At 46.3% G+C, this 24,274-nt stretch overlaps 1 pseudogene; it reads left to right on the forward strand.

Annotated features, from left to right (window-relative positions):
- The window catches only part of LOC134342160 (NACHT, LRR and PYD domains-containing protein 3-like), a 38,964-nt pseudogene extending 16,371 nt beyond the window's left edge, over positions 1-22,593 (forward strand).
- The last annotated feature ends 1,681 nt before the right edge of the window (positions 22,594-24,274 follow it).

Below are 24,274 nucleotides of genomic sequence, written 5' to 3' on the forward strand. Positions count from 1 at the left end.
GCAAAAAAAAAACTAATCCATCCTACTTACACAGTGTCCATATCCCCTCTCAATCTTACTCACACCCATCCATGTGCCTGTTTAAACGTCTCTTCAAAGACTCGGATGTATTGGCATCCACCACCATAACAGGCAGCTCATTCCGAGCATCCACCACTCCCTGGCCCGCCGGGGGCTGGTGCCCATGTCCGGGAGACCGTAGTTCCAGTCGGGGTCAGAGTCAGAGGCGGATGGGTCTTCAGCCTGCTGAAGGCCTGAGAAGTCAAGGTCCTCGGAGTCCGGGCTGGAACCGATCGTCGTCGTGGGCTCCAGGCGGGCGAGCTTGTGGTCCTTCTTGGATGCCAGGTAGGAGAAGAAACGGCAGTTTGAGGCGTGAATCCGGTGGAGAATGAAGTGTAGGACAGGTCCATGGCAGATGGTGGAGAGCGTGCCCCAGAGTGGTGGCAGAGAGAGGGACAGGGCTCCGCATGACAGCGAGCATGCTGCGGAGAATCCGGCGGGAGCAGCGGTCAATGAAACGGAGGTACCTGGGATCCACGTCGGGTCCGAACTGGGAGGCCTGGAACCAGAGCTGGAATCCCTGCGGTAACAGATGGCGGCGGAGAAACGTTCCCAGGAAGGAAATGTGGCTGTGGCAGCGGGTCTGAGTCAGGATGTGGTCGAAGAGTTGGAGAGAGGCAGAGATCACAGAGGGGGAGCAGTGAGAGAGGGTCTCACTGAACTCCCATCGAAGAGAGGATTTAAACTTCTTCAGGGTAGGCATACCTCGAAGAGACTTCGCAGCGGAGTAATGAAGCATAAACACAAAATAATCTGCAGATGCTGGGGTCAAAGCAACACTCACAACACACTGGAGGAACTCAGTAGGTCGGGCAGCATCCGTGGAAAAGATCGGTCGATGTTTCGGGCCGGAACCCTTCGTCAGGACTGTAGGAGGAAGGGGCAGAGGCCCTATAAAGAGGGTGGGGGGAGGGTGGGAAGGAGAAGGCTGGTAGGTTCCAGGTGAAAAACCAGTAAGGGGAAAGACAAAGGGGTGAGGGAAGGGAGGCAGGGAGGTGATAGGCAGGAAAGGTGAAGGAATAGGGGAAAACACAATAGGTAGTAGAAGGAGGCGGAATCATGAGGGAGGTGATAGGCAGCTGGAGGAGGGGCAGAGTGAAATAGGGATAGGGGAAGGGAGGGGGAGGGAATTACCGGAAGTTGGAGAATTCGATGTTCATACCAAGGGGCTGGAGACTACCCAGACGGTATATGAGGTGTTGCTCCTCCAACCTGAGTTTAGCCTCATCATGGCAGTAGAGGCCTGAGTAAAACAACTTATCCTCACATTTCCTTTGCATCTACTCCCTCACACCTTCAATGCATGTCCTCTGGTTTTAGACATTTGTAGCCACTCCCTGTCTACTCTATCTGTGTCTTTCATAATGTTATAAACCTCTAACAGATCCCCCCCTCAGTCTCCGCCGCTGCAAGGAAAACAACCCAAGATTTCCAGTAAAAACTGGATAATATTTGAATCCATTCTGACGAAAAGTTAGGAAACTGAATCGTTAACTTTGTTCCTCTCCCCATGACCGTTCCTTACTTGCTGAGTGTTTCTAGTGATTCCAGTTTCTCTTTACAACATTCACCCTGGAAAACCTTAAATCTCCTGCGATTGGAGCAGTGCAGCAGCGCACTTTTTGTGAGAGTAGAACAGTAAAGTAATCACAGCTTTTCCCTGTAAATTATCCTGCTACCAGTTGTCCTTTTAATCCTGGACATGTGTTCAGTACAGTTGTTGAACAAAATAAGCTGAGGAATGATGAGCTTTATGCATGTGGAGCATTTGATGGCCATGGCCTGTGTTCAGTGGAGTTCAGAGGGATGGTGGTTGAGGGAGGAGGGTGGGCGGGGGTGATTATTTACACCAACTGAATAACAACAAGCCTGGATACAGTCAGAATGGAGACGATGTCTCGATTAGATGGAGAGTCTGGGATCTGAGAGTGCATCCTCAGAATAAAGAAGCTTCACTTTAAAACTGAGATGAGAGCAACTACTTTAGCCAAATGTTGGTAATCTGTGGAGTTTGATGCCACAGAGGGTGGTGGAGGCTGTCGTTGGGTATATTCATGTTCTGGATTGCTAAATAGGTTTGAGTGTTAGAGCAGGGAAGCAAGAATTCGGTGTTGGGGAAAAGCTCCTCCATGATTGATTATGGATCAGACTAGAATGACCGAATCACCTAACTCTACTCGTATATTATGACTTGTATCTTATATCATGACTGAGCCCCGGCATGTGTATCCCATCACAAACAGGAGAAAATCTTCAGATGCTGGAAATCCAAGCAACACACACAAAATGCTGGAGGAACCCAGCAGGCCAGGCAGCATCTATGGAAGAGAGTAGAGTCGCCATACAGATGCTGCCCGGTCTGATGAGTTCCCGCAGCATTTTGTGTGTGTTCCTTTGTATCCTATGTCAGACTTTGTAAAGTGTGAGGGGCAGTTACAGATATCTTCACTGGGATCATTATATATGTATTCAAGATTTAAATTTCAATGGGTTTATTTTTTTGTTCTCCTTTGTATTATTAACATGCTTCATTATCTCTCTGGTTAAAGTTAGACCTGTGTTGAGAGATTTATTGGAAGAAAAGCCCACGACCGGAAGAGAACCACAACTGTACATGAGGGAACAGCAACACGTGAACCTGCCCAAGGACTGGGAGCATCAACTGGAGAGAATCCTTCTGACTCAGAGATTCCAGTGATTCAGTCTGGAGAAAGTTTGGTGAGTTTCATTTACCCAAACGCTAGTCCTTCAGACATTACATTTCTGTACCAAGGAAGGTAGGAAATAGCTGGAGTGAGACTGAATAAGCCTAGAAATACTATTTATGCCTCTATCAGACCCAGTTGCAATCACTCCAGCTCTACTAATGTGCTGTCAGCATCAGTTGTGTGAAGCCACACACGTTCCCTCATATTGTTTGTTTATTTCAAACTTATCATTTCTGATGTTTCCTTGCGTGGCTGTGTTAGGTCACAATTATCTCAAAATGTGTTGAGAATTTCCTCCCTTTAGAAGACGCCACAGTTGTTTCCTGCTGTAGTGACTGCAGAAATGTGGAATTTTCATGAACTACAGCAACATGTCATTGTTTCCTCTGGCCATTGCAAGCTGTAATGAGATACCTGCCCTCGAATATATGCTCATGCAAGCCTCTGCTAAGAGCAAACCCTCTTGAAGCCAAATGTCCCAGCACTACATTTCATTCAGTCCTAACTAGCAAATGCCAACCAATAATTTACATTTACATAGCCTGTCTTCATCAAGTACTTTTCTACTAATAAATTGTCAGAACCTATGAATCTGTGATTAAGCAGAATTAGGTCTTACAATGAAGTTATTTTCCCATTTCATCCTGTACCAAAGGCATGGGTTATATCTGTACTTGAGATCAACAAATGTTCTTACAGCCAGGTCTGCTGGAGCTGCCAGGGTTGGTTTAAACTCAGTTGTTGCGGGATGGGAACCAGAGTGTTTGGTCAGATGATAGAAGAGTTGATATAAAGGTAGATGTAATGTTCAGAGAGACTGTGGAAGGATCGGTTGTGGACAGGGCATCATGCAGTCAGATGGAAATGTGTTTATTTCAGTACAATAAGTATTAAGAATAAGGGTAACTTAGAACATGTTTCAGTACATGGATGGTACATATTATCACCTTTACACAGATCTGACTGTTACAAGGGCAGGATTGGTGTTTGATGCTCCAGGTTTCAGTTGTTTCATAATACATATTGGGGGGGGGGTGAATGGGGGAGAATTCTCTGTACTAATTAGGGATGGTATCACAGCTACATACACAGAGGACATTAATGTGGGTGAAAGTCAGAAACGGGAAGGGGGCTATCATTCTGGAAGTATTCTATAAGCCTCCCCCAAAGCCACTGTGATAATGAGGAGCAGATAACTTGGCAGTTTTGGGAAAGGTGCAAAAGCAACAAGGTTGTTATCATTGTTGATCTCAACTTTCCTAATGTTGATCCCACCTCCTTGTTCCAAAATGTGTCAATGGGGCAGAATGCAGTGTGTGTCCAGGAAGGATTCTTGCCATATTATGTTGATGGGCTAACCGGAGGAGTTGCATACTGCATCTAGTATGAGGCAATGATGCTGGTCAGGTGACAGATGTCATGGTAGATGTCAGGCAGGGGTGGAAACATGGACAACTCCCCATCGGTCACTGCCTTTCTTTTTCACTGCAAGAGCGACTGATCGATCCTCCAAAGCCCACTTTTCCTGCGGGCACAACAAAGCTCATTCAGTGTCCAAAACATGTGTCTGAGGTCTGTATCATCTGACCTCTATTTTCTCTTCCCGTGCTGAGTACCACCTGTCATTCAAATAACTCCGCCCTGCTCTGCCTGTGTAAGAGTACAAGCAGGCAATGTCCTTGAAGAAAGTATAAACAACCTGTGAGCAGTCTTTATCTCTCTCTCTCCTTTCAAAACAACATGTCAGTGTTAAATAACTCTCTCTCTCTCTCTCTTCAAAAGCACAGTTCATCGGGGTAATTCAGGCACAATTTACAAGGGTAATTCTGGACCTCATCACACAAGATACACACGTTACTAGAGGAACTGAGGGGAAGGTTACGGGGCATCGACAATGAACATTGTATCCTCTCTGGCCACAGGGATAGTAACACATGATTGGAGGCTGTCAAATGTTGTTCCGTAATTCAATAAACCAAACGGGTTTGATCCTGGGGATTATTCACCAATGAGTGTTACATCGGTGGGGGGGCAACACTTGGAACGGATACTTGGGGCAGCAATTGGAGAAGCATAATCTTATTACGGGTTGCCATTTTGGCTTTTTGATGGAGAGTGGAGAAAATGGAAGTAGAGGTGCCGGAGACAATTTTCCACAATATGGACCAGTCACACACACAATATCTACCAACATTTGGCATTTGGATCGACAGAGACTGATCAGGAGTCACCTTGACACTGCATGGAAATTTGTGTTGAACAATACTGTTTAAGGTTTTGAAGATGATTGTCAATGAGGGTGGGTAAGAGGATGTTGTACATTGAACTACAGTAAAGCCTTTGACAAGATGCCTCATGACAGCTTGGTCTGGAAGATAAGGTCCCATGTGGTACAGAGAGAGAAAGTTAGATGGATTTAAAAATTGCCTTGAAGGTAGCAAGCAAAGAGTGGTGGTTGAAGGCTTCTCCTCAGAATGGAGGTGGGTAACTAGTGGTGAACCGCAAAGCTACAAGTTGGGACATTTGATATTCGTTATGTGATAGCAATGATTTGAATGCAAGTGCACAAGGCTTGCCCAGTAAGTTCGTGGATGACACAAAATTAGTGGATTGTACTCACGGTGAAGCATATCGTAGCTTATAGGGGATCTAAGTGGGCAGAGGAGTGGCAAGTAGATTGTAAAACCAACACGAGCAGCAACGGTTTCACGCAGAGTTTGGTGATGATGTGGAGGGACCTGCCAGAGGAAGTGGATGAGGCAGCACAATTGTATAATTCTGGAAGCGGTTGGGATGTGAAGTTGGAATGAAGAGGCCAAGAGTGAAATTGGCCCAACACAGGAAATTGGGACCATCTCTGTGGGCACTGTGGTCAGCATTGTCTCATTGTGCTGAAGGGTCTGTGTCTGTGATCTGTTGCTCTGTGACTCTATCAGTAGATGTGCCAGATATCACTGGACAGACATACAGACGTGGTGTGGGAGTTGATGTTATCAGAGAATGCTTGGTCTCTAAGGGAACTGCTGCTCTGATACAGGGGATGGCGATACTGTCACATTTGCAAAGCAACCCAACTCTGTCTGACTCACTGTCTGCTTGTTGTGTGTAATTCAGGGCATCACCAGCAGGTGGAGCTGTCCCGCACCGTGACCAAAGTGTAAACAAGACGACGACAATCAACAATCATCAGTCAGAATCAGAATGGCTACAGGTACGTTCACTGGGATCTTTATAATTAAACTTCTGCCCTGTTGGTGCGGTGACTAGTGGGGTACCGCAAGGCTCAGTGCTGGGACCCCAGTTGTTTACAATATATATTAATGACTTGGATGAGGGAATTAAATGCAGCATCTCCAAGTTTGCGGATGACACAAAGCTGGGTGGCAGTGTTAGCAGTGAGGAGGATGCTAAGAGGATGCAGGGTGACTTGGATAGGTTGGGTGAGTGGGCAAACTCATGGCAGATGCAATTTAATGTGGATAAATGTGAAGTTATCCACTTTGGTGGCAAAAATAGGAAAACAGATTATTATCTGAATGGTGGCCGATTAGGAAAAGGGGAGGTGCAACGAGACCTGGGTGTCATTATACACCAGTCATTGAAAGTGGGCATGCAGGTACAGCAGGCGGTGAAAAAGGCGAACGGTATGCTGGCATTTATAGCGAGAGGATTGGAGTACAGGAGCAGGGAGGTACTACTGCAGTTGTACAAGGCCTTGGTGAGACCACACCTGGAGTATTGTGTGCAGTTTTGGTCCCGTAATCTGAGGAAAGACATCCTTGCCATAGAGGGAGTACAAAGAAGGTTCACCAGATTGATTACTGGGATGGCAGGACTTTCATATGAAGAAAGACTGGATGAACTGGGCTTGTACTCGTTGGAATTTAGAAGATTGAGGGGAGATCTGATTGAAACGTATAAGATCCTAAAGGGATTGGACAGGCTAGATGCGGGAAGATTGTTCCCGATGTTGGGGAGGTCTAGAACGAGGGGTCACAGTTTGAGGATAGAGGGGAAGCCTTTTAGGACCGAGGTTAGGAAAAACTTCTTCACACAGAGAGTGGTGAATCTGTGGAATTCTCTGCCACAGCAAACTGTTGAGGCCAGTTCATTAGCTATGTTTAAAAGGAAGTTAGATATGGCCCTTGTGGCTACAGGGGTCAGGGGGTATGGAGGGAAGGCTGGGTTCTGAGTTGGATGATCAGCCATGATCATAATAAATGGCGGTGCAGGCTCGAAGGGCCGAATGGCCTACTCCTGCACCTATTTTCTATGTTTGTATGTTTCTAATAGTTCAGATGAAGAAATTTACACAGGCGCTAATAGGGCAGAGAAAAGTTTAATCAAGCAGTGTCATTGATCCCAAGCGGCTTTGTGCAATCGATCAGTCCAACAGTCCCAGTGCAGGGACCTGACACCAGTAATGGTCGAATGACTCTGCTCACCAGGCAAAACATCACCTGAGTGAAAGGAGCCGGAGACCCTGAATCAGCAGGTTGAGAGTGAAACACAAACAGAAATGTGACAGCGGAGTTGTTTGTTATGTAAAAGTCCAGGTTCAGGGTTTGTTGTACATCCGAGCCTGTTTAGAGGTGAAAGACATCTCCAACTTTTATTTGTAAAATTCAGAAACAGGTGATAAGAGCATTTCCGGGATTTCAGAGATTGTGTGATAATACAACATTTCAGGTTTTGGCAGGGCAGCTATCAACTCCCCCCTCGATGCGGAAAGAAGACTCTGTTTTCTGAAACCGAGCTGAGAACATTGCCAGCCTTGGAAATGGCGAAGGATCAGGAGACATTTCATTTTAGATAAACTTGTGGTCTGCTTTGGTGCATCACTGTCTGGTATGGAGGGGCTACTGCACAGGACTGGAAGAAGCTGCAGGAGGTTGTAAATCTAGTCAGCTCCATCTTGGGTTCTAGCCTACAAAGTACCCAAGACATCTTTAGGGAAAGGTGTCTCAGAGAGGCAGCGTCCATTATTAAAGACCTCCAGCACCCAGGGCATGCCTTTTTCTCACTGTTACCATCAGAAAGCAGGTACAGAAGCCTGAAGGCACACACTCAGCGATTCAGGAACAGCTTCCTCCCCTCTGCCATCCGATTTTTAGATGGACATTGAATCTTTGGACACTACATCACTTTTTACAGTATTTCTGATTTTGCAAGTTTTATTAAAAACTATTCAATATTCGTAATTGCTTTACTTGTTTATGATGATGATTATTGTTATTTTATTTATTATTATTTGTTCCCTGGTAGATTATGAATTGCATTGAACTGCTGGTGCTAAGTTAACACATTTCAAGTCAGATGCCAATGATAATAAACCTGATTCCAATTCTGATTTAATACCCCAGTCCATGTCTGGTCTGTGGCCAAATGGTGAAAGTGAGTTCTCAATATTTCCCTCTTGAGATGATCTGCTACCTGAATTTAAATTCCCAGTGTCTCTGATGGGAGACCCGGTATAACCAATGACCAACTGTCTCTGTCTCCGGTGGGCATTGTGATTGAGCTCAACTCTGTGATTCCAGGCCCAACTAATTCATGCTGGTCTAAGTGTCTCTGGGCTTGTCCGATTTCCCAGCAGCTTTTCCCAGATTTCCCTTCCAGACTTCTTCTATCCTTTTTCCTGCTCACATCTTCTCAACTTTGTAATTTTATTTGTGTTCACAGTCTGGCTGCATGTACGTTTGTAATTTATACCCATCACCTGCCCCTTCAGTCCCTTTTGAGTTTCTGCTCTTGAGTCTCAGACTCCCTAACCTGGCAAAAACACTGTGACCATTTACCCTATCTACACCCCTGATTATTTTATGTACATGTGTAAGTCTCAGACTCCCCTGCCCTGGGAAAAAAAGACTGTGACCATCTACCCTATCTGCATCCCTGATTATTTTTTGTACGTGTGTAAGGTCGCCCCTCAACCTCCCATGATCCAGGGCAAACTATCCCAGCCGTACAATATAACACAAAAACCAAACAGTCCCATCCAGTAACGTACTTGTCAATCTCCTCCAGACGCTTTCCAGCAGAATCACATCCATCCTATAGATTAGCAACTGCAAAGCTCTCTCAGTGAGTCTTTAAGTTTAACTACTAGAAATGCACGCAAGACTCTCCCTTTGCCAATGACTTGTACAGTTGTTACATGACGATCATCCTCCAGGAGACGGGATAGGACCCAGGGGACCAGGCATCATGGGCTGCAAAGTTATGGTCGGCCTGTAACGCAGGGGACTGGATATTGTTCGTCTCAAGGCAATGGTCAGTCTGTGACCCAGGGGACTGGACATTTTGTGACAAAGCAAACGGAGAACGTGTGATCTAGAGGATCGGACCATGAGTAATCCAGTGGCTTCTCTGTGAGTGATACAGGTGACTGGACAGTTTGTGACCCAGGGAAATTTATGTTTGTGGAAAATAATCCCAGTGATAATTCCTGGTATCACCTGATGCCTTTACATTAATAACCGCTGGTTATCAGTGTGTTCAACTAATGCGTAGTCGGTGATCAGTATTACTGTGTCTATCCAGTTCCTTTTCTGGGAGTGGATGTGTCCAGACACCGGCTTATCGGGATGGTCACCTAGCAGGAAGTGTGGTTCACATTCACCAGCACAGTCCCACTCCAAAACTGGTCAGCCAGAGTCTTGGCTCCATTGCAGACACCCATTGTGAATCCTTGTTCGAGTATAAATCACACTAAACCTGCTATTCATAATTTCTTTCAGGTTGGAAATTAAATCGGGTACAGAAAATTCTCAAGAGGTTGTTACCAGTCAACTCATCGAGGGAAGATGATCGGGACATGGGAAGCAAGGTCCCAAAGCAGGGTCAGATTGAGAGCAATGTCCCAATGGAATGCGGTCCGGCCGCAGCGGAAGTGGAGCAAGTTCAGCCCAGAGACAGTGACGTCAGAGACACTGATCAGGACCCTGACGGAGACCAGCACAAGTGAGGCGACTGTCTGTCAGCCCAGAGACAGTGACGTCAGAGACACTGATCAGGACCCTGGAACCGGTACAAGTGAGGCGACTGTCTGTCAGCCCAGAGACAGTGACGTCAGAGACACTGATCAGGACCCTGGAACCGGTACAAGTGAGGCAACTGCCTGTGAGCACGAAAGCTCATTGAACACGGAATTGTCAAGTCCCCAACAAGGAGCAGGTGAGTGAAATATGAGGGTGATGTGTTCGCAGAATGAGGCAGGAAGGTGGGTAAATGTGATTCCTTGTTGGAGGGTTGGTCAGAGAGGGGAAATGTGTGGATGTGGTGCATGTTGTGTAGTGGGGCACCCGTTAACCCGCTACAGGAAATATACCACCTGCTCTGAGGATTTCCAGGATGTGTATTAGAGGAAATGCAGCTGTCCGGATAAGAGAGTATTTCCAGGATATGAGTTGTGGGAAATGTATTCGTCAGGAAGTAAAGAGTATCTCTGGGAAGCGACTGTCCTTGACAGTCCCAACATTTATTGCCCATCTTAAACTGCAATAGGTGAGTGGGTGGGACGGTGGGAGAAACAGGTTTCTAGTAAATGTGGTCCTTCTGGTAACGTCGTGCCCAGCGCATTGATGGGTCGGTTTTAAGGACAGTGTTGGAGATTAGGACAAAAACCATGTTTCCAGCTGAAGACAGACGAACACTGAGGTTCAAGACATCATTGATTGTTGAGTTCCGTGAGACCTGTGGAGACGTGGGATATTTGAGTTTGTGACTACATTCTCTTTTTATATTTGCAGAGCCAGAATTTACAATCTCTGACCTCCTGGCAGAGGGGGAGGAATATCGACTGTACCAACTGACAAATTTCTACTGGGACAGACTCAAACAAGCAATTGAAGAAAAGGTTGAAAGACTCGGTTGCATGTTGACAAAGGAGGGACATTTCAGTAGAGAAGAAAATGAGGTGAGTGAATTTAGTCTATTGTCACAGAACTGCTGGTATCAGAGGGAATAGTGATCAATATTAATATGCTGCAAGTTCTAGGAGGTCAACATGACAATGGAGACTTTGATCTCTGACTTGTCTCCAGCAGATCTGCTCTCAGCTGTTAAGGTGGGGAGCACTGGGAGCTACAGGTTCAGCATCACCTTTTCCTCTCACACCTGCTGTATTTATCAGTGTGATATAAGAGCAGTGTCTGCATATCTAGACCGTTGAACAGACATTCAGTCTAAAACTAATTCTGCATCTTATCAGGACCGTCGGTCAAATTCACCCCAGTTCATTAATCCAGGGTGAATATTAAACTGTCAGATTGTAAATTGGGACAACTGGCTTCACTGCGGTACTTGAGGGAGGGAAACCTGCAGGACACAGCTGGTCTGGTCTCCATCTGAGTTCCCTAACAGAGTGGCTGATTGTCATAGTCATAGAAAAGTACAGCACAGAAACAGGCCCTTTGGCCCATCTATTCCATGCCAGCCTACTGCAACTGCCTATTCCCATTGACCTGCACTGGGCCCTGGTGCTCTATACCCTTACCATTCATGAATCTATCCAGACTTCTCTTGTACCGCTTGTACCACTCGCACTGCTAGCCCGTTCCACACTCTCACCACCCTCTGAGTGAAGAGTTTCCCCTCATTTACCCTGTCTATACACCTCATAATTTTCTGTACCTCTATCAAATCACCCTTTAATCTTCTGCGTTCCAAGGCATAAAGTCCTAACCTGTTCAGTCTTTCCTTATACCTCAGGTCCTCCAGTCCCGGCAACATCCTTGTAAATTTTCTCTGTACTCTACCAACCTTCTTTACATCTGTCCTCTAAGTAGGTGATCGGATCTGCACACAGTACTGAAAACTAGGCCTCATCAACGTTTTATACACATTTAACATCATATCTCACCTCCTGCCTATTGTGCCAAATACCTTCTTTCCGATCTATCAACCTTTGCTGCCACTTTTAATGATTATGGACCTGTTCTCTCAGATCACTTTGTTCTACCACACCCCTAGGCCCTACCGGTCACTGTATAAGTTCGACCCTGCTTGGTCCTTCCAAAGTGCAACATGTCGCACTTGTCTGCATTAAATTGCATCCGCCATTTTTTCAGCCCATTTCACGGCTGGTTTAGACACCAGTGCAAGCTTTGGTAGCCTTCCTCACTCTCCACTAGACGTCCCCACTCTTGGCGTCATCCGCAAATTCGCTGATCCAATTTAACCACATTTTCATCCAGATCGTTGATGTAGATGACAAACAACATCGGATCCAGCACCGATCCCTGTGGCACAGCACATATTACAAATTCCCAGTCAGAGATTCAACAGTCTATAACCACTCTCTGCCTTCTTCCAAAAAGCATTGTCTAATCCAAATTACTAGTTTACCTTGACTGCTGAGCAACTGCACTTTCTTGCCCACCCTCCTTTGCGGTACCTTGTCAAATGTCGTGCTAAAGTCCATGCAGACAACAGCCACTTCCTTCCATTCATCAACTTTCCCGGTAACTTCCTGGTTCAACATTCAGATTGGTTAGACATGAACTACCACGCACAAAGCTGATATCGCATGACATCAAAAATCAATAGGTTGTCCTGAAAAGGACATATATAATCAAAAGAACCTTTTGGTAAGCTATTTTACATTATTAGCCAGCACCCCTTCATATTTCATATTCTCTCTACTTATGGCTTTTTAGTTGCTTTTTGCTGGTTAGTAAAAGCTTCCCAGTCCTCCAGCTTTCCACTATATTTTGCTATACTCTACGCCCTCTCCTTTGCTTTTGTGCTGCATTGACTTCCTCGTCAGCCACGGTTGATCATCCTCCCTTTGGAATAATTCTTCATATTTGGGATTATCTACCTCTACCTGCGCCTTCTGAGTTGCTCTCAGAATCTTCATCTATTCCTGCTTTGCTGTTGCCTCTGCTAATGTCCTCTTCCAATTTATTTTTGCCCAGCTCCTCTCTCATTCATCTGTAATTCCTTTATTCCAGTGTAATACTGATACATCTAACTTTTACCTTCTCCCTCTCAAACTGCAGTGTCTGCTCTGCTGTTTTATGATCACTGCCTCTGAAGGGTTTATTTACCTTAAGCTCCCCAATCAAATCTGGTGCAATACACAACATCGAATCCAGATCCGCCTTTCCTATAGTGGGCTCAACCATAGGCTTCTCTCAAAAGCCATCTCATAGGCATTCTATAAATTCCCTCACTTGGGATTCAGCACCGACCTGATTTTCCAAAGCTACCTGCATATTGAAATTCCCCATGACTATTTTAACATTGACCTCTTTACATGCCTCTTCTCTCTCCCACTGGAATGTGTATCCCACATCCTGGTTACTGTTCGATCAGGGTTACTTTTCCTACAAGGTATCTTAACAGCTACACCATAAAATCTGCTGTCACATCTTTAGAAGGACTTTCCATTTTTTTAATGACAACAGAGTCAACCCAACCCTTCACCCACCTGCCTCTCCTTTCGATTAAATATTTATCCTTGGATGTGAGCACACAAATATGATCTTCTTTCAGCCACGATTCAGTGATGCCCACCATCCATTTTTTGCTCCCTCGCTCTCCCCCTCTTCCGTTCTTCTTGTCACATCTTTTTGATGTAATGTTACACATTGATGGATAAGTAAATTAATCACGTTGAATATACTGCAGGGTGTCAGTAAATCCTTATTCTTTCACAATATTGATTTAGAATTTCCCTCAGTTACTGTTTCTCTGTTAATGACTGAACCCAGGGACGATCAGACAGCAGCCCAGTGACTGCATCAATTCTGAAGCTACTGGGACCATGAACAGATATTTTCCTGCACATTCTCCATGTCTGTCTGTCTGCTCCACAGTAAATTTATTACTTTCCTTTTCTAGAAAGTCACCGAACTGACAGAGAAGGGAAACCGGACAGAGAGTTCCAGACTCTTCCTCAGTTTGGTGATGGGTAAAGGCTCCCAGGCCCGGAGGGCGATGTGGGAATCCTTTGTGACATGGAGGACTGAGTTACCGAAATTGGACAGAATACTGAGGGAAATACAGGAACTTGGTACGTTAAAAGCATGCACGAAACACAAAGGCACATTGAAATAAACATTTTAGTTATTTTAATTATTTTAGCTCTGTTTCCATGGATTCTTTCTATATTTAAACAGGTCCTGATCCACAGGAATATATGAACATCGCCCAAGGGTTATCTGAATTACCCACTCAACTGATAGGTGAGTGATGAAATGCTCAGTTCAAACCACACCTCAAATGTTAGTCTGGGAATCAAAATTCGCCATTAGCCATTCGCTGATCTCTGGATTGAAGTAACAATTCAAAGTATCTCTCTTTGCAGCCTGAATATTCTACATTTTATTTTTCTATTAATCCATCTGTTGGTTCTGCTGAAGCCTTCACTCCAGGTCCTAATGCTCTGGGAATGCCCACACACCCCAGGCAGGCTCCTGATACACTGTATGACCCAATCCAGGTGACTTTTCTATCTTCAGACCTTCCATCTTCCAAGCCCCTTTTCCTTTGTCATCGCACTACACACAATTCTGTTCGCTGATGTTCATTACTTTTTGTAATTCCGCTAGTGACTTCCACAGAGTTTGTCTGGCAGTTCCTTTTCACCCGTTACTGCAGCTACAACATCATTTTTCAGCGGTCCGATATCGACCCTCTCCCTTTTTTTTTACTCTTTATACATCTGGAAGAGTTAAAAAAATATAATTTGGTATCCTTTCTTATATTATTGACTCTACCCTTGCATTTCCTGCACATTCATGTATAACTAGGAGCATCTATAACATAGTTGCCTTCGACATCACTCAGATAGTAAATTCCAGGTACCAGAACTCTATGAAAAAAAACACCCACAATTGCTGTAAATTTACCACATCTCACCTTAACCAAATGCCCTCTGATATTAGACACCAGTCTTATGTAAAAAAATAACAAACAAAATACAGGCTGTCGACCCAAATCTTATCTCTCAAACTTGTACAGCTCTGTCAGATCTCTATTCTAACTCCAGAGTAAACAAACCCAGTTTATCAAACCTCTACTTGTAGCACATGCCACCGAATCCAGGCAACATCCTGGTGAACACATCACTGAACGGAAATGAAAGCATAACCCATAACAATGAAGAAACTATCATAATAGTAGAAAACGTTACCCAATGGAAGAGTCTGACTCCCCAGTGGAAGAATCCACACGATCTGAGCCGACTAGATGTCGACAAGGAAGCATCGAGCCCCTGGCTCAGAGTTGGAGACCTCTTCCCAGAAACTGAAGAGATCATTGTAGCAATACAGGACCAGGTGGTTAACACGTGTAGTTATCAATAATACAGAATAAAAGACCAATGGGTTCAAAACAATAAATGCTGAAATTTACGAGAAGAAACAGAAAACAATCCAACACTTTACAGGATCCTGCAGTGGTTTAACTGAATCTCATTACTGGCACCAGCACAATCAAGTGGTGGACAACATTCACAAAAATCTTGCTTGAACTACAACTGATGAAAAACACCATAACTTACTACAAGTACAAGCCTGCTCCACTTTTAGAGTTAGAGTCCTTCATATCATACTGTGACCCATCATTACTTCATATAGAATAATCCACGATAACCGTTCGGATATAATTTTCCAGGATAAACAAGCAAAAAAAAACTTAATAAATATAGCCATCCCAAACATACTCAACATACCGAAATCAATTAGTGAAAAACACCAAAAATTTGCGAATTAAAAGGGGAGATTGAAAGACCATGGAACATGAACAGGGTATTCATTATCCCAATCGTAATATCGATAATTGGTATCATCCCAAAGGCTTTACACAATAGTATTAATAAATTAGGCCCACACAGCAATACTTGTGTAAATCTTAGAAAATGCACGAGAATAATCTGAAATTTCGTATCAATTCAGACATGAGTGTGATTGGCTATGCCCGTATCTTAAGTTTTACCAGTTTAGGCTAAGAACATAAAAATAATAATAATAACTTAATTATAAAGCACCTTTCATCCAGACGATGGCGTTCAAACCGCATCACAATGGGATAAAGTGCAAACTAGAAAATAAAAGACAAAATGTTGCCAGTCATATTATACACCTCAGACTTCTGCACAGTACTGTAGTTTTAGGTGTTGAATTCCACAGTTCACAAAAACAAAACCCTGACCTCCCAATGATCCTTTGTCCTTCTACCTTACTGTCTGCCTGCACTGCATTTTCTCGGTAACTGAAACACTGTTTCCCTGAACTATTCTGTTCCATTTTTCCTTGTCCGACCTCATTGCACCGATGTGATGTAATGATCTATTTGGATCTCATGCAGAAAAGTTTTCCATTTTACCGTGGTGCATGTAATAATAATAAACCAATTTATTGATTTATTGTTGTCAATAATACAGCGCCCCTTGGTCCCTTAAGATTGTTATACCCAGGGTTGGTAGTGGGGATGAACTGTCACAACCTATTAAATGCTCCCAGTGGCGTGAGTCTAAAATAGCCTCTGACAACCGAGTCCAGCTCCTGGCCTTCACGTATGGTTTAGCCACTAAGCCCGGTGGAAGCGTTTCTTCAGACAGGAGAAGGGGCAAAGGCGGGATACTGGTGCCTTATAACCAGTCGCTTTGGGCAGATGGGGTTCATCAGCCGTGATTGGCAGCTCACCCAGGAGCAGGAAAACTCTGACCTCAAAACTCCACTGCCTTGCAACTGTACCCCTCATGGGGAAGAGTTTGGGAGTAAACCCAATGGGAAAATTCTTGACCTGGAGCCCCTAAGGCAGTCTTAAATGGTGTTCAACGCAGACTGGCATATCCTGCGACACGCCTGGTGCCAACTGTGTCAGTCTCTGCCGTTCCTTTGTGTTCATCAGATGCATGGAGAGAGGGAACTTGCTACATCGGCAAAGCTTCCTCTCCATATCGTAGTGTCCTGGCTTGCGGGGGCAGGACATCACCGGTCGACTCTGACAGACGGAGGCCTCATAAGACAGCAACCCACACTCTAGTGCTAAACTGATCGGCAGCATTTGCCAAAATTTATCCCACAAGCACGGCACACTGAGACGCTTGCGGTCTCTCCCATTCACGGGGATTCTGTCTTTCCATCGCTCCTCCATCTCTAAAACGGAAAACTACTCGCTGTCTTTCTTGTCATTCCGATGGGTTACCGATCCGCAACTTCACTGTGATTCTCCCCCAGATGCTGCCCAACTTGAGAATTACCCGCTTATTCTGCTCCTGTTTTGATACAAGAGCAGTGGACAGCTGTGACTCCCCAGAGTGTAGAAATGCCAACATGCACAGTGTCCTGCTCTCCATATTTCCACACCAAATCAACATTAGCATCTTCTGTTAATGATGCAAACAATGCTTTAAATATAGTGAAATATCATAATGGAAGTGCAGTCAGGATTGCAATAGGATATCAGAGAAATGTTCATCTTCACAAGTAATTAGTACCAGAATATGACGATTGGACATTTTCTGGGACATTCATCGCTGTTAATTCCGCTGTCTGTGAACAGAATTTTACTTTCTGTCCTAATATCCATGGAAGCATTGAATTTATTCATGTAATCTCAAACATTGAATGTTGAAATGCAGTTATAAAGTTCTTTGTCAGTTGAGTTATTTAACATTTTGACTATGTTCTCCGTTCCCATGGAAGATGTTCAACAGAAACACAAGGAGACTCTGCGAGTACAAACGGAAACACTGAGAGTGAACACGATCCTGATGAGGGAGAAGGTGAAGGTTTTCCAGCTGGTTGATCGATACGCTGAGCTCACAGTCATTTCTACTGTTCGAGATCGGAGACTGGTGGAACATGAGCTGCTGGCAAGAGGCAGAGACCACGAGGAGTGGAGAGAAAAACATCTGCGAAGAGAGCTGGAAAAAATCCGGACTGATCAGTTGTTCCAGAGCAGCTTTTCCCAGAGTAAATCCAAATCTGGGAGTTCAGCAGCAGTGGCCGGAGTCCCAGGGATCGGGAAAACAACACTGGTACAAAAGATTGTTTATGACTGGGCGACGGGGAAAATATACCAACAATTCCAGTTTGTCTTCAGTTTCAAATTCCGGGATTTAAACTCCATTAATTGTATAATCAACCTCTCGAACCTGGTGCTATTTTTCTATCCTTACCTGAGGAATGTTCTGGAATCACTGTGGAAGAATCCAGAGGGAATGCTATTTATATTTGATGGTTTGGATGAATTCAATGACACAATTCATTTTGCTGACAGTCGGACAGACACGGAATCACAGTGCACAGATCCTGAATTCCGGTGCAAGGTGTCAGACATTGTGTACAGTTTAATCCAGCACAAACTGCTCCCAGGGTGTTCAGTGCTGGTGACCACCCGTCCCACTGCGTTACATTTAATGGAAAAGGCGAAGATTAGTGTCTGGGCTGAAATCCTGGGATTTATTAGTCAGGAACGGAAGGAATATTTCATCAGGCATTTTGAAGATCAGACAGTGGCGGCAGCTGTTTTCAAACATGTGAAGGAGAACGAGATCCTGTACACCATGAGCTACAACCCCTCCTACTGCTGGATCCTCGCTCTGGCACTGGGCCCCTTCTTCACACAAAGAGTCAGGGACCCGCAGCGAGTTCCCAAGACCATCACCCAACTGTATTCCGACTATATTTACAACATCCTGAAAAACCACGGCCGTCAGATTGAGAGACCCCGTGATGTGTTACTCAGGGTCGGTCAGATGGCCTTCAGAGGAGCGTCCGAGAAGAAGATTGTGTTTACAGACGGAGATTTGATCAAGTACAATCTGCAGCCTTCCCGGTTCCTGTCCGGGTTCCTGATGGAGGTTTTGGAGAGAGAGGATTCTGTCCGGAGCGTGGTGTACACATTCCCACACCTCACCATCCAAGAGTTTGTAGCTGCAGTCGCACAATTCCTGACTCTACATCCTGAGGATATCCTGAAATTCCTCACTGAAGCCCACAACACGACAGATGGGCGATTTGAGATATTTCTCCGTTTTGTTGCTGGTCTCTCCTCCCCAATGACAGCTCAGGGCCTGGAGGAGTTTCTGGGCCCATTTCCCCATCAAACAACCTGCCGGGTGATTGACTGGGTGAAGGAGGAGGTTAAACGCCAGAGTCAAAACACAGGGAGTGAAGCTGGTAAAAGGAGCCTCCTGAACACATTGCACTACCTGTTTGAGTCTCAGAATAGTGGACTGGCTCAGGCCGCATTAGGATCTGTGAAAAATCTTTCATTCAGTAAAATAACACTGACCCCGATTGACTGCGCGGTCCTGTCTCATGTCATCGGACTCTGTGATACAATAAAACACCTCAACCTGGAAAGGTGCCACATTCAGTGTGAAGGAATCCAGCGGCTGGGACCCGGGCTACACAAGTGCCAAGAGTTGAGGTAACTTCCTTTATCTCTCACTCTGAACTGTGAAACTGTCCAATTGTGTTGTTTCAACGTAAAGGAATTTGTTGAAAACTGTAGTAAATCAGATAGTAAAGAACTGTGACAAATGCCATCCCCCGTCCTCCTGTCTGATCTCTTCCCCATCCTTCTTCCTGTCGGATTTCTCTTACCTGTCCCCCTTCCTCATGTGGAAACTCTCTTCCCTATCCCCCTTCTTCCTGTGGGAACTCTCTTCCCCAACCCCCTTCCTCCTGTGGGATATCTGTTCCCCGTCCCCCTTCCTCCAGAGGGACCTCTCTTCCCCATCTCCCTTCCTCCTGTATATCTCTTTTCCCCACCCCTCTTCCTCTTGTGTGGTCTCTCTTCCCCAACTCCCTTCCTCCTGTGGGATCTCTCTTCCCCGTCCCCCTTCCTCCTGTAGGATCTCTCTTCCCCATCCCCCTTCCTCCTGTGGGATCTCTCTTCCCCGTCCCCCGTCCTCCTCCCTCCTGTAGGATCTCTCTTCCCCATCCCCCTTCCTCCCGCGGGATCTCTCTTCCCCATCCCCCTTCCTGCTGTGGTATCTCTCTTCCCCATCCCCCTTCCTCCTGTGAGATCTCTCATTCCCATCCCCCTTCCTCCTGTAGGATCTCTCATCCCCATCCCCCTTCCTCCTGTGTGATCTCTCTTCCCCATCCCCCTTCCTGCTGTGGTATCTCTCTTCCCCATCCCCCTTCCTCCCGCGGGATCTCTCTTCCCCATCCCCCTCCTGCTGTGGTATCTCTCTTCCCCATCCCCCTTCCTCCTGTGAGATCTCTCATCCCCATCCCCCTTCTTCCTGTAGGATCTCTCATCCCCATCCCCCTTCCTCCCGTGGGATCTCTCTTCCCCATTCCCCTTCCTGCTGTGGTATCTCTCTTCCCCATCCCCCTTCCTCCCGCGGGATCTCTCTTCCCCATCCCCCTTCCTGCTGTGGTATCTCTCTTCCCCATCCCCCTTCCTCCTGTGAGATCTCTCATCCCCATCCCCCTTCCTCCTGTAGGACCTCTCATCCCCATCCCCCTTCCTCCCGCGGGATCTCTCTTCCCCATCCCCCTTCCTGCTGTGGTATCTCTCTTCCCCATCCCCCTTCCTGCTGTGGTATCTCTCTTCCCCATCCCCCTTCCTCCTGTAGGATCTCTCATCCCCATCCCCCTTCCTCCTGCGGGATCTCTCTTTCCCATCCCCCTTCCTGCTGTGGTATCTCTCTTCCCCATCCCCCTTCCTCCTGTGAGATCTCTCATCCCCATCCCCCTTCCTCCTGTAGGACCTCTCATCCCCATCCCCCTTCCTCCCGCGGGATCTCTCTTCCCCATCCCCCTTCCTGCTGTGGTATCTCTCTTCCCCATCCCCCTTCCTCCTGTAGGATCTCTCTTCCCCATCCCCCTTCCTCCTGTGGGATCTCTCATCCCCATCCCCCCTCCTCCTTCAGGTTCTGTCTTTCCATCCTTTTCCTCAGGTGGTATCATTTCCTCGATCTCCCATCGACATTTCCCATTCACAAATCTTCCTCACTGTGGGACTTTCTCCCCTTCATCCCTGCCCCTCCCGGCCCTCTCACGTCAGTAACACTTTTCTCACCATCGGGGAATGAGACAGAATATGTGGAGTTTACAGGGTCACACGGACAGACTAAATTACTGACATTCGGTGAATACCCTGGAGCTGGGCAGTGAGGGACATTGACAGTGATGGGAACTCCGATCAGTGATTTACTGAAGGGTTTAATGTTTCCTGAATATCCGAGTGAGAGAAATTCCCTCAGACCCTCGGTTTGAATCACTTTGTTCATCAATTTGTCTGCTTGTGTTTAGACTGAGTGATAATAAACTGGGAGATTCAGGAGTGAAACTGGTGTCTGCGGCTCTGAGGAACCCGGAGTGTAAAATACAGAAACTGGAGTAAGTACCAGACTGTGGAAGATTGTGTTTACGGTCACTGGGTGTCTGACACTGAACATTAATGTGATCAGTAATTGTGTTACTGATAAACACTGGGGATTTGTACCGTCTCCTGTCTCTCTGTGTCCTTCACTCTCACTCCCTCTCATCTCCAGGCTGGGGAGTGTCGGTCTCACAGTTTCTGGTGCTGAGGATCTTGTCTCCGGTCTCAGTACAAACCCATCACTGATGGTGCTGAACCTGAATGATAATAAACTGGGAGATTCAGGAGTGAAACTGGTGTCTGCGGCTCTGAGGAACCCGGAGTGTAAAATACAGAAACTATGGTAAGTACCAGACTGTGGGAGATTGTGTTTACAGTCACTGGGTGTCTGACACTGAACATTAATGTGATCAGTAATTGTGTTACTGAAAAATACTGGGGATTTGTACCATTTCCTGTCTCTCTGTGTCCTTCACCCTCACTCTCTCTCATCTCCAGGCTGAGGGATGTCAGTCTCACAGATTCTGGCGTCGAGGATCTCGTCTCCGCTCTCAGTACAAACCTGTCACTGACGGAACTGAACCTGGGATCAAACTCGCTGACAGACCGATCTGTCCCCGCTCTCCGCCGCCTCATACAGACCGTCCTGTGTCTGCAGTGGATCGGGTGAGTGTTTGTGTTAATGTTCAATGTGATAAAATATCAGCGGATCCACGGGTTTTCTGGTGATATTTGTCTGTGAGTGTTGTTGGAACATTAACCCCAATCCCCTGTTATTGACACTGTTGTGTAATCCGTTTATTTCATCTTTATTCTCCCATCTGTTTCAGGCTGTACAGGAATCAGTTCAGTGAGACCGGGATGAAGGAACTGAGATCTCTGCGGGTATTCAGACCCGGACTGAAAGTGATCCTGTGAACATCTGAATGTGTGAACATCCCCGCCTGCGGGATGGGGACATTTTCGCCGATTCCCCGCCCTCCCCTTTAACTCCCCGTCCTCCCCTTTATCTCCCGCCCTTACATTTAATGGCCGCCAGACAGGTTTAATTCCCAACGGTTCTCACGGAACTGGGTCCAGTCGCGCTCTCTGTGACATCGAAAGCGGTCCTGCAGTGATGTATTTCCACCTATTGTCCAGCTTCGCACCTTCCGCCAAATGTGCGGGTTCAAGACTCCCCGACATGAGACCCCGGGAAAAAATACACAGACGGGAGGAAGCCGAGGGAGACTGTGTCCCTGGAGAGAATCCTTTTGCTCCCTTTGCTGAGGACGGTGCATTGGGCAATCTTGCCGATATAATGATGTTAAATTGACAAATACCTGGACAGTGACCCTGGATCTGCAGCGATCTCGGTCACGGCCCTCAAGTGTGATTTTATAATCGGAAACTCGAAGAAATCTGCAGATGCTGGAAATTCAAGCAACACACATCAAAGTTGCTGGTGAATGCAGCAGGCCAGGCAGCATCTCTAGGAAGAGGTACAGTAGACGTTTAGGGCCGAGACCCTTCGTCAGGACTAACTGAAAGAAGAGGCAGCAAGAGATTTGAAAGTGGGAGGGGGAGGGGGATATCCAAAATGATAGGTGAAGACAGGAGGGGGAGGGATGGAGCCAAGAGCTGGACAGGTGATTGGTAAAAGGAATATGAGAGGATCATGGGACAGGAGGCCCAGGGAGAAGGAAAAGGGGGAGGGGGGGAACCCAGAGGATGGGCAAGCAGTATAGTCAGAGGGACAGAGGGAGGGAAAAAAGGGAAATAATAAATAAATATGTCTGGTGCCCTGACTGTCCCATCACACACTCCCGGGGTCAGACACAGCATGAAGCTCCCTCCACGCCGTCCCACCACACAATCCCAGCGACTCCCTTGTCCATTCGTCCTCCCCATCCCTTCCCACTGATCTCCTACCCAGCACTAACCCTTGTAAGCAGAACAAGTGCTACACATGCCCTTACACTTCCTCCCTTACCACCATTCAGGGCCCCAGACAGTCCTTCCAGGTGAGGCGACACTTCTCCTGTGAGTCGGCTGGTGTGATATACTGCGTCCGGTGCGGCATTCTATATATTGGTGAGATCCAACGCAGACCGGGAGATCGTTTCGCTGAACACCTATGCTCTGTCCACCAAAGAAAACAGGACCTCCCAGTGGTCACACATTTTAATTCCACGTCCGATTCCCATTCAGACATGTCTATCCACGGCCTCCTGTACTGTAAAGATGAAGCCACATTCAGGTTGGAGGAACAACACCTTATATTCCGTCTGGGTAGCCTCCAACCTGATGGCATGAACATTGACTTCTCTAACTTCAGTTAATGCCCCACCTCCCCTTTGTATCCCCATCCCTTATTTATTATTTATTATTTTCCCCTTTTTTCTCTCTCTTTTTTCTCCCTCGGTCCCGCTCACTATAGTGGGTTCACCTCCCACTTTCTTTCTCCCAAGGCCTCCTGTCCCATGACCCTCCCCCTTCTTCATCTCTGTATCCATTTTGCCAATTAACTGTCCAGCTCTTAGCCCCATCCCTCCTCCTCCTGTCGTCTCCTATCATTTCGGATCTCCGCCTCCCCTCCCACTTTCAAATCTCTTACTATCTCTTCTTTCAGTTAGTCCTGACGAAGGGTCTCGGCCCGAAACGTCGACTGTACATCTTGCTATAGATGCTGCCTGGCCTGCTGCGTTCACCAGCATTTCTGTGTGTGTTCCTTGGTTAATGTGGCCGCCAGGGATGGAGTGAGACACTGACTTACAATGGCCACTGTCGCTCACAGAATCTATGGCGAAGGAACATGCGGTGCCCGTGGATACAATCCCGGGATCGAGTGTGTTATTGATTGTAATAACAGTATTTTAATTTGTGTTTTATATAGTCTTGGGCATTGCATGTATGTTTTAATTCTAATAATGTTGTCATTGAATAAACTAATGTATATATCTCAGATATTCACACATACACATATACATGTGGGTTTTGGGGAGGAGGGGTGAGGGGTTTGGGAGGAAGAGGAGTGACGGGACGAGGAGTGGACTGATGAAACGGTCACCGTGGCAAAGTCAATAGGGGACGAAAAGAGGAGGCGAGAGTTCCTGTCACAAACTGGTTGCGACGTGGATCAGATAGAGAGAGGGTGAGGAGGAATGAAACGACAGGAAGGAAGCGGGAGTGATGGGACTGGGAAGGAGGGGAAATGATGGGACATG

This window comes from Mobula hypostoma, unplaced genomic scaffold (assembly GCF_963921235.1).
Source record: "Mobula hypostoma unplaced genomic scaffold, sMobHyp1.1 scaffold_134, whole genome shotgun sequence".
Taxonomy (NCBI): Eukaryota; Metazoa; Chordata; class Chondrichthyes; order Myliobatiformes; family Myliobatidae; genus Mobula; species Mobula hypostoma.